Here is an 11,460-nt window from a genome sequence, read left to right as displayed (position 1 = left end):
ATGACACGTTCGGCTTTGCCATTTTGTTGGGATGTGTGAGGGCAAGAAAGACGAAGATGAATACCTTGTTGAAGGAAAAAAGAGCGAGCAGCATTGTTGTCGAATTCGCGACCATTGTCGCTTTGAATAAATTGGACACGACAATGGAAATGAGTGAGCACATAGCTATGAAAGTTTCGCAAAGTGTTGAATGTTTCAGATTTCAGTTTAAGTGGGAAAGTCCACAAGTAATGAGTGAAATCATCCAAACACACAAGGTAGTATTTGGAACCGGATATGCTTATAACAGGAGACGTCCACAAGTCACAGTGAATTAATTCAAAAGGTTTAGATGCTCTTGACATAGAAGTAGGAAATGGCAAACGAGTGTGACGACCCAACTGACAGGCATGACACAAAGAGGTGTCATGCTCACTAGGAATTACAGAAATAGAATTATTTATTCGCAAGCGGGAGAGAACTTGGTTGCCGGGATGCCCCAATCGCCGGTGCCAAATGGTCTCCAGGGCAGCGAGCAGGACACGAGGATGTGAAGTGGACGTCGGAAGGAGTGGGTAAAGATCCCCAGAGCTATCACAGCGGTGGAGCACCGTCTTGGTTTGGAGATCCTTCACAGATAAACCAAAAGGATCAAATTCAACTGAACATGAATTATCTGCGATAAATTTGCGAACGGAAATGAGATTAGCTATGAGTTGAGGTGACACAAGAACATTAGAAAGGTGAAAAGGACGGTGTGAATTTGGAAGTAAGGTGTAGCCAGAACAAGTAATAGGTAGACGGGTGCCATTACCAACAAGTATATTAGAATTGGAGTGAAGAGAGGGGCTGATATTGGAAAGATTACCAGAAGATGAAGAAAGATGAGAGGACGCACCCGAGTCCATATACCAATTCGCATCGGGCTGCTGTAGAGTCATTGTGTTGAAGACATTTGCCAGAGCAGCCTGATTCCAGGAAGCCGACGGGTCCAGGGTACTGCCAAGACCGTAGGACGGGTAAGCGTTGTACAGGTAACTGGGCGGGGAAGCAGCAGCACCCAGTGGAGCAGCAAGATGTGCCTGTGCAGCACCCAGTGGAGCAGCCGAAAGTGGTGGACGAGGCGCCTGGAACGAGCCAGCGCCTGGGTGGGCACCGAGGATACCTTGGCCTGGCATCGGCCACATTTGGAAGGAGCCGCTCCACGGATTGGACCACGGACGAGGGGCACGCCAAGAGTTGTTTCCCCGTCCTTTTCCCCCTGCCACGCCCCCATGGCCGAGACGGGGGACGAGAGGATGAAGGGGCTGGTACAGCAGGGGCAGCAGCGAGGGCCGCCATCGGTGGTGGAGCACGAGGAGGCGCAGATGCACCATGAGGCGCAGTGAAGGCAGTGGTTGAGGTGGACACCGGAAGCTCGGACTCCTCCAAGGCAAGCAGCGACTGGGCCTCAAGAAATGAGGGCAGCGAAGTCTTCGTCTTTAGGATGGAGGCCATACCACGGAGGGGCTCATTGATGCCGCGAAGAAGGGCGAGCAGCAGCGTAGAGTCGTTGACGGGCTGTTCAAGATCAGCGAGCCCATCAGCGAGATCCTTGAGCCGCTGTGCGAATTCAAGCACAGGAAGATCGCCCTGAGTTAGAGCACGAAACTTGGCCTCAAGAGTCATTGCTCGTGAGGCCTTGTTGTCGAGGAAGAGGTTGGCTGCCTTGGTCCAGATGGTATGAGCCGAGGCGCCATTCTCCATGATCAGCCGCATCACGCGAGGTGATGCCGAGGAGTAGATCAAGGAACGGATGGAGCAATCAACCGCCAACCAGGTAGCATCGGGGTTTTCGGGCGTTGGGGTGCCATCGATGTGGAAGGAGGCGCCAAATTTGCCAACGAGAGTTTGGAAGAGTTCACGCCAAGTTGAGTAATTGGGTGGATCAAGTTCTAGAGGAAAGGGGATATGATTTTTGACATTGATGGTGGCGAGGGCAGAAGCAATGCTTGGGGCGGGAGGTGGGGGAAGAGCAGCAACTATGGCTGCTGCCAGAGCAGCGGCAGCCTGGGTGTCATCATCGGCCATGAGAAGAGGAGCAGAGGCGCACACAGGGAAGAGAAGGTGGAGAGGAAGAGTTAGAGAGAGGGAGAGGATCGGTTTCTAGCTGATACCATGATAGAATGATTATTGCCAGACTGAGCACTTTCTATTCATTGAACATGAGTTTATATAGGGGATACATGACTCTTCGTATAAGACTTATCACATTCTAGACTATTTGTATTCTAATAGAGTTCTTAAAGCAAAATACTTCCCTAAGGGCAAGTTGCTAGATTCTGTTCTTGCGGGAGAGGCATCCCGAACGTGGAGAGCAATTGAGTATGGGCTGGAATTGTTAAAGCTCGGCGTCATCAAGAGGATAGGTGATGGTAGATCCACTCAAATATGGCGCAACAATTGGCTCTCGAGAGGTCACGGCCTGAAACCAATTGGTCCAAAGCGAGCGTGCAGACTTTGTTGGGTGCACCACCTGATTGATAATGGTACATGGGATGAAACAGCCATGCGCAGGTACTTTTTTCCTTGTGATGCTTCAGAGATTTTTAAGATCAAGCTGCTGCCGTCTAGTACTTCTGATTTTGTTGCTTGGCATTATGAGAAAAATGGTTTGTTCTGTCCGAAGTGCATATAGGCTTGCTGTCTGGAATGGGTATGGTGTCGGTCAGATTGGTAGCAGCTCAAGTTCAGAACAGGGTCGGGCGGTATGGAAGAAGGTATGGGGTGTTAAAGTCCCTTCTAAGGTTAATGTTTTTATCTGGAAAATTGTCAACAATGGTTTGCCTACTCGTGTCAATAAGAAGCACCGTCATCTTGAGCAGCAGGATATTTGTCAGCTGTGTGGTTCTCAAGCTGAAGATGCCTACCATGCGGTCATCAACTGCCCCCATGCTGCTGCAGTCCTGGCGGCAATGAGAGGCCATTGCTCTCTGCCTTCTGAGCAGGATCTTATTTGGTCTGTGGGCCAGAGTGGCTGCTACAGATTGCTCTCAACTATTCCATGGAGGCATTGGCTAGCTTCTTTCTGCTTCTCTGGCATACTTGGAACATACGGAAGAAAATTATACATGAGGGGACTTCAGCTTGTATTGGGAGCTCTGTCATCTTTTTGAATCGTTACATGCACTCACTATTCACTATCCGGCAACAGGGAGACCCTCTAGATAACAAAGGCAAACGCAGTCTGATACTGACTGAGTAAAAGAAAGGTCCGGCAATGAATCAGGTTAAGAAGATATGGAGTCCTCCACCCCTGGGTACTTTCAAAATCAATGTTGATGCTGCCTTCAATCTGCAGACAGGCGAAGCTGCGAGACTTGAAACTAACCACCTGGCGTGTCATATTCCATTGCAGGGATGCTGAGGAAGCTGAAGCGCGTGCTTGTCTGGAAGGTGTTCATCTGGCACAGAGATGGCCGGAGGTTCCGATGATCCTGGAATCAGATTGTCATTCGGTGGTCACCAAACTCAAAGAGAACACTCGTGATCGATCGTCGATTTGGCAACTCATTGAAGGGGCGTGCAAGGTTTGGGGTCAGTTGAGTAGGATTGAATTTTCTCATATCAGAATAATTTGGCACATGATTTAGCGCAGTTTGCTATTAGGTCTAGGGAGTGTTAGGTGTTTTTTTTCTTGTTTTCCGGAGTGGATTGCCACTCAATCTTGTAAAGACATTACTTAAGTTTTAATAAAGTTTCGGTTTCGCAAAAAAAAAAACTTTTTTAATACTTTAAAAAAATCACATTTTCTGTACTTGGGGCTTTAGTGGAACAGCCATGCAAATTTGGTCCTCTAGCTAGTTTCAAAGGTGGGTTTCTATTTTCTAAAATAATAGAAATCCTATTTAATCTATAAAAATCCATAAGTAATTTGTTTTAAATCAGAAAGATATGAAACTAGTCTTGATTTTTTTTTTTCAAAAAATGCTATCTATCCATTGTGCTCTATTTGAAGTTATTTAGATATAATTTATTCATATTTCTAGTGTTTCATTGCTTATAGCCGTGCCTTATTTATTTAAATTATCTTGATTGCACTATTTATTGGATGATTACAATGTGAGTTTTACAACTTAATTATACTATTTTTATTGAATGTTTAAAAGTGCACATGCTCAGTCCAACACCCTCAAGCCTCAACAAACACGGCCCTGGCCCAGATGGCATCAGCCGGCGTGGTCGCACCACGTGAGAGTTTGTTTGGATACTTATGTTCACTTCAATCCACATGTGCTGAGGTAGATTAGAATGTAAGTTAATTTAAGTTTCACTCCAATCTATGCTAACACATGTGGATTGAGGTGGAACAAAAACTATGTCTATATGACGAAAATCGTATCGTACATAAATTATATTTTTGGAATTTTTTGGTGGCCACATAAAAAATCATATCTACAGAAATTATATTTTGAAAATCGTAATTAATGCACTCATCATATATGATCGATGCAGCCGAAGACGGCGATCCTCCAAGGCCTCAACTCTCAAGAACAGCAGTGGCCCAGACTATAACAAGTTTTTTTTGCCATATATAACCGGGAAAAAACAAATGTCAGCCCTACTAATACGGAGTAACACCAGCATTAGCGCTTCAAGCTCTTGGCTCTGGTTCAGCTTAGCAAACAGCTATTGTTTGCTAAGGAAATGACAATTAAATTCCGGATGATGATGCTGAAGTATGCATGATATCATGCCTGACAACTTGCTGCAGATACTGCATTTTTGTCAATCTCCCAAGCTCCCATCAGGGAATTGTCTTCACATGGAACGGCAGAACTTTCGAAGCACAGATGCTTGGTACAGTGACTAGCCTAACTTACAGTGATTAGAGGACCTCGAATGAACCAACAAAAATTCAAATTGATAGTTTAGGGAACTTAATGATATTAATGAGGGAGCTTAATGATATTAGTGAATAAGTTTAATGACCACGGATGTCTTGTTTCCAAATTAAAAATGCTGGTGCTGGCCAATAAATATTTGATAGGTAAATCGAGGCTAAGGTGTGTTTGGTAGGGATTCTCCAAAAATATTTCTCCAAAAAAAACATTTGAAGCCTTGTTTAAATCCAGGGTGTAAAGTTTTGGGGTGTCATTTCATGTGTCATATATAGTGTCGCATGAGGTGTTCGGATACTAATAAAAAAACAAATTACAAAATCCGTCAGTAATCCGCAAGACAAATTTATTAAGCCTAATTAATCCGTCATTAGCACATGTGTTATTGTAGCACCACATTGTCAAATCATGGACTAATTAGGCTTAAAAAGATTTGTCTCGCATATTAGTCGCAAACTATGCAATTAGTTATTTTTTAGTCTATATTTAATACTCCATGCATGTGTCAAACATTCGATGGGATAGGGAGTAAACTTTAGGGGTAGAAACTAAACAAGGCCCGAGTCCCTATGAAAACTGATTTTTTAGAGAAACAGTAGAAACACTGCAAAACGATTCTGAAATTTTAGTCATGACCAGAAACATTCATCGGATTTTCTTACACAGAAGCTAGAAAAACCAGTTTCACTTGAGAAATAGAATTAGTTTCTCTCTAGGAACGTTTATTAGAGTAGTCCAATCCCTGCCAAACACACCCCTAATGTCAGATTAACACGATCAGAGTTTGAACCGTAATTAGTATTGCAAAAGAAGAATAGTAGAGAAAAAATAAAACAGGGAAAACTACTATATTGTTAGGGCATTTCAACGGAAAGTTATGTTATTCAAATTTGATTTGGATCTGAAACATTCCAGCCAAATTAACACTCCCACTCCAGACGGGACTTTAACTATTTTATGATTCTGTACCACATCAAATGGAGATTAGATGGCGAATATCCATTTTGCAGCCCTATCTTGTATATGGTCAACACAGCTGAACATGGCAACCCTCCAAGACTTGAAGAGAAGCAGTGGCCCAGACCAAAACGAGAATCCAAATGTCAGCCCAGCTAATACAGAGTAATACCAGATTAGGGCTTCAATCTCTTGGGCATGGCTGTGTCCAAACAGTGCTGCAGTAGAGTTTGAACCATCTGAACATGCTGTCCAGTGGGAAACCACAGAGCCCAAAGTTGTTGCTGTAAATTGACGGGTCCACAAGTGTTTGGAGTTGAGAACCTGTTGGTATCTCACCTGACAGATGGTTGTTGGAAAGGTTTAGCAAATTAAGGGACATCAATTCTGAGATGCTTGAAGGAATAGAGCCAGAGAGTTCATTCAAAGATAGGTCAAGGGTCTCCAAAATCACCAAGTTACCAATGTCTTTAGGAATACCGCCAGATAGATGATTTCTTGACAGGTTTAGGAACCTGAAACCCACAAACTTTGTAAACTCAGGAGGAATGTCACCAGAGAGATAGTTACTTGACAAATCAATACCTGTCATAAGTGCAATGGCTCCTTCAAAAGTATGATATTGCCTCTTCCAGTTTATGTTGACCCGCTCAGTGTATATATATAAGACAAGATGATGTAGAATTTGGTAGCTGATTTGCAGAGGTATGTTGAATTCCAATTTTGGTTGCATCATGGATGTTAGATTGGAGAGATCTCTAGGGATGGAACCTATAAAACTGTTGCCTGATAGATCAAGCAGCTGGAGGAAAGAGAGCTGTGATAGCTGCCAAGGAATACTCCCATGGAGCATGTTTGACCGTAATATGAGCACCCTTAGCAAGGGATTGCTAAATCCTATCCATGAAGGAATTGTATCAGAAAACTTGTTCTCACCAAGATCCAGAATCAGCAGCCTTCTGCATCGCTTAAGGACATGTGCGAATCCTCCACTGAGACTGTTATTCGCTAGGTGCACTGATTCTAGTGATAAATTGAAGTTCTTTGACATTTGGACATTCCCAGAGAAGGCATTGCTTGACAAATCAATGAACAGTAGATCCTGCATGTTCCACAAGCAGCGGGGGAGTTTGCCATATAACTTGTTGTTTGATAGGTCCAAGATTTGAAGACACGACTGTTGACAAAGCACTATACAAAATACTCCAGTGAAGCTATTGTTTGCTAAGCTGATGGCAAGCAACTTCCTGGTGTTGAGGTATGGTATTACACCAGAGAACTTATTGTTGCTAATGTCGAGGAATTCAAGACTCTGGAGGGCTGAGATGGCTTGGGGCACCTCACCCTCTAGCTGATTGGTGTCAAGATCAAGGGACTCCAGTGCCGTCAAATTGGCGGTTTCTAGCGGTATTTTCCCAATGAGGTTGTTGCAGAAGATTCCCAGAAGCACAAGACTTGTTAGATTTCCAACTGAACGCGGAATCGGTCCAGTGAGGGAATTCCATGACAACATGAAACGCCACAAACTTGCTACTCTTCCAATCTCCACTGTGATTTTACCATATAAGTTGTTGCGGTGGAGAAACAAGGTCTGTAGTTTGGATACGTTGCTGATCTCTGGAGGGATGCTTCCAGCGAGGGAATTGTTCTGTGCGTAGAACGATGTGATCTCTGGCCAATTCATGAACAGATCCGGAGGAATGACCCCAGTGAGCTTGTTTCTTGCCACATCGAACACCCGCATGTCACACATGTTGGAGAGCGACCGACAATCCATTGGCGAACAGGTTGAGGTACCTCATCCTTTGGCTCGTCGACGGTAGGGTGTCCGGTAGCTCCCGGACAAGCTGTTCTGCGACAGGTCAACGTACGTCAGGCTGGAGATGTTTGCTGGGATGCTGCCACTGATGTTGTTGCGGAGGTCAAGCTTAGTGAGCGCCGAGAATGCAGCCAAGCCTAAGGCACTGAGCGTGCCATGGAGGCCAGCGCTGAGAAGGCTCAACTCGGCGACACGGCCTGTAGCGTCACACATAATGCTGCGCCAGGAGCACGTCCGCTTGGTAGCCAGCCATGAGAGCAGAGGGGATGATGGTTCGTCCCCGCCGTTGGCCGGCAACAACGTAGATTTCCACCGGAGAAGTGAGCCTGCTTCTTGCTCGGTACCATGGGATGTGGATGTGCAGAGCAGCAGAAGTAAGAAGGCTTGCAGGAAACTTCGATTTCTTGTTTGGAGCACCATGGCTAGATGCTGCAGGTTCTCATGTTCTTGTCCACACGCGCAATAAATGGATCTGCTCTTTGAGTGGATAAATCAAGTCAAGCCTCAATAAATTCAATGGCAAATCCTAATGGCAGAGTCAAGGCACGTGGGAGCCTTAGTCCGGTGTTCACACAACAACCTTGACAGGGCCCGTTTGGTACTGTAGCGGCTATGGCTCCACCCCCAATCCCATCAACCCAAAATGAAGCCGGTGAAGGCTGACATGCAGTTCTATTATTCCAAGGCAGTTTTTTTCTTCACGGACTCCTACTACAGTATCACACCACTTAAGGACACTGAACATTGGTGAAGCCATAGCTAAAGCCATGCCAAACAGGCTCAAAATCTTCGCCCTTGTGTTGGGGCTGGTGACATGTAAAGCCTAGTTTAGCTAGGTAAGTGTCATGGTTATCCGCTATGCCCTGTTCGCTTGAACTGCTTATCAACCATGATACGGTGTTTTTCTCTAACAACAAAACAGCATCAGCCGGCTTATCAGCAGAAACCATCAACCAAACAGGGTTATACCACGCTATATCAATACAATTCAGGGGGACGCTCTCCCCGGGACCATTAAAAAAACTTTTGTGGCTTGTACAGTACAACTGAACAATGTAAGATAGGCTACATCGTGCCTGCTAGTGTTGCTCCATGCGGTCATGCACCTTTTGTAAAGTCTGTTCTGCCCAATAAGGTATAATGGCCTGGCCATGTCATGGGAAAAAAGATCGAACGGAGGCATTGGTGCTTCCCTCCATAATGAGCAATGTACAATGTCTAGCTGTAGTTAGTTTCATTGAGGTAGGTGACAATAAGAACGTTTTTTTTAATTGTTATACTTCTCTAGTTTGTAATTTGAGGAAATCGCCAATGATGATATGTCAGTTGGACGCAGCATTTACTGAGGACTTGAACCAGTAAACCGTTTGCTTTATCAACAACAACAACAACAACAACAACAACAACAAAGCCTTTAAGTCCCAAACAAATTGGGGTAGACTAGAGTTGAAACCCAACAGAAGCAATCAAGGTTCAGGCACGTGAATAGCTGTCTTCCAAGCACTCCTATCTAAGGCTAAGTCTTTGGGTATATTCCATCCTTTCAAGTCTCCTTTTATTGCCTCTACCCAAGTCAACTTCGGTCTTCCTCTGCCTCTCTTCACGTTACTATCCTGACTTAGGATTCCACTACGCACCGGTGCATCTGGAGGTCTCCGTTGCACATGTCCAAACCATCTCAACCGGTGTTGGACAAGCTTTTCTTCAATTGGCGCTACCCCTAATCTCTCACGTATATCATCGTTCCGAACTCGATCCCTTCTTGTATGACCGCAAATCCAACGCAACATACGCATTTCCGCGACACTTAGCTGTTGAATATGTCGTCTTTTCGTAGGCCAACATTCTGCACCATACAACATAGCAGGTCTAATCGCCGTCCTATAAAACTTGCCTTTTAGCTTCTGTGGTACCCTTTTGTCACATAGGACACCAGACGCTTGCCGCCACTTCATCCACCCTGCTTTGATTCTATGGCTAACATCTTCATCAATATCCCCGTCCCTCTGTATCATTGATCCTAAATATCGAAAGATATCCTTCCTAGGCCCTACTTGACCTTCCAAACTAACATCTTCCTCCTCCCGAGTAGTAGTGCCAAAGTCACATCTCATATACTCAGTTTTAGTTCTACTAAGTCTAAAACCTTTGGACTCCAAAGTCTCCCGCCATAACTCTAGTTTCTGATTTACTCCTGTCCGGCTTTCATCAACTAGCACTACATCGTCCGCGAAAAGCATACACCAAGGGATGTCCCCTTGTATGTCCCTTGTGACCTCATCCATCACTAAAGCAAACAAATAAGGGCTCAAAGCTGACCCTTGATGTAGTCCTATCCTAATCGGGAAGTCATCCGTGTCTGCATCACTTGTTCGAACTCTAGTCACAACATTGTTGTACATGTCCTTAATGAGCCCGACGTACTTCGTTGGGACTTTATGTTTGTCCAACGCCCACCACATAACATTCCTTGATATTTTATCATAAGCCTTCTCTAAGTCAATAAAAACCATGTGTAGGTCCTTCTTCTTCTCCCTATACCGCTCCATAACTTATCTTATTAAGAAAATGGCTTCCATGGTTGACCTTCCGGGCATGAAACCAAATTGGTTCATAGAGACCCGCGTTATTGCTCTCAAGCGATGCTCGATAACTCTCTCCCATAGCTTCATAGTATGGCTCATCAACTTAATTCCTCGGTAATTTGTACAACTTTGAATATCCCCTTTATTCTTGTAGATCGGTACCAATATACTTCTCCTCCACTCATCAGGCATCTTGTTCGATCGAAAAATATGGTTGAACAGCTTGGTTAACCATACTACAGCTATGTCCCCGAGGCATCTCCACACCTCGATTGGGATACCATCCGGTCCCATCGCCTTACCTCCTTTCATCCTTTTCAACGCCTCTCTGACCTCAGATTCTTGGATTCTCCGCACAAAGCGCCTATTGGTGTCATCAAAAGAATCATCCAACTGAAAGGTTGTGTCCATATTCTCACCATTGAACAATTTGTCAAAATACTCTTGCCATCGATGTCGGATCTCATCCTCCTTTACCAAGAGATGCTCCCTTTCATCCTTAATGCACTTAACTTGGTTGAAGTCCCGTGTCTTTCTCTCACGAACCCTAGCCATCCTATAAATGTCCTTCTCTCCTTCCTTCGTACTCAAATGTTGGTAAAGATCCTCGTACGCTCTACCCTTTGCCACACTTACAGCTCGCTTTGCAGTCTTCTTTGCCACCTTATACTTCTCTATGATGTCCACACTCCTGTCATGGTACAAGTGTCTATAGCATTCTTTCTTCTCCTTAATAGCCCTTTGGACTTCCTCGTTCCACCACCAAGTATCTTTAGCCTCACGTCTCCTTCCTTTGGTTACTCCACACACCTCTGAGGCTACCTTCCGAATGTTGGTTGCCTATCTTGTCCCACATATTGTTTATGTCGTCTTCTTCCTTCCAAGAGCCCCCTTTGATAACCCTTTCCCTAAATACCTCTGACGTCTTCCCCTTTCAGTTTCCACCACTTTGTTCTTTCAATCTTAGCTTGTTTATCCTTACGGGCACGCATCTGAAAACGAAAATCTGCCACCAAAAGCTTATGTTGAGAAACAACACACTCCCCTGGTATCACCTTGCAATCCAAGCATGCTCGTTTGTCCTTTCTTCTTGCGAGGACAAAGTCAATCTGACTACAGTATTGTCCGCTACTGAAGGTCACTAGATGAGAAAACCGTTTGCTTTATCGTGTTATTATATGTTTTGTAGGTTGGTAACCTTGCCACATAAATGCAATCAGGGTTATGTCTGCACCCACAA

At 44.7% G+C, this 11,460-nt stretch overlaps 1 pseudogene; it reads right to left on the bottom strand.

Annotated features, from left to right (window-relative positions):
• Positions 1-5,670: 5,670 nt before the first annotated feature.
• Positions 5,671-8,554, bottom strand: LOC136499019 (receptor-like protein EIX2; annotated as a pseudogene).
• Positions 8,555-11,460: the final 2,906 nt, after the last annotated feature.

Source organism: Miscanthus floridulus, chromosome 13, assembly GCF_019320115.1.
Source record: "Miscanthus floridulus cultivar M001 chromosome 13, ASM1932011v1, whole genome shotgun sequence".
Taxonomy (NCBI): domain Eukaryota; kingdom Viridiplantae; phylum Streptophyta; class Magnoliopsida; order Poales; family Poaceae; genus Miscanthus; species Miscanthus floridulus.
Note: the sequence above shows the minus strand (reverse complement) of the source record. Positions and strands in the feature narration are given on the sequence as shown.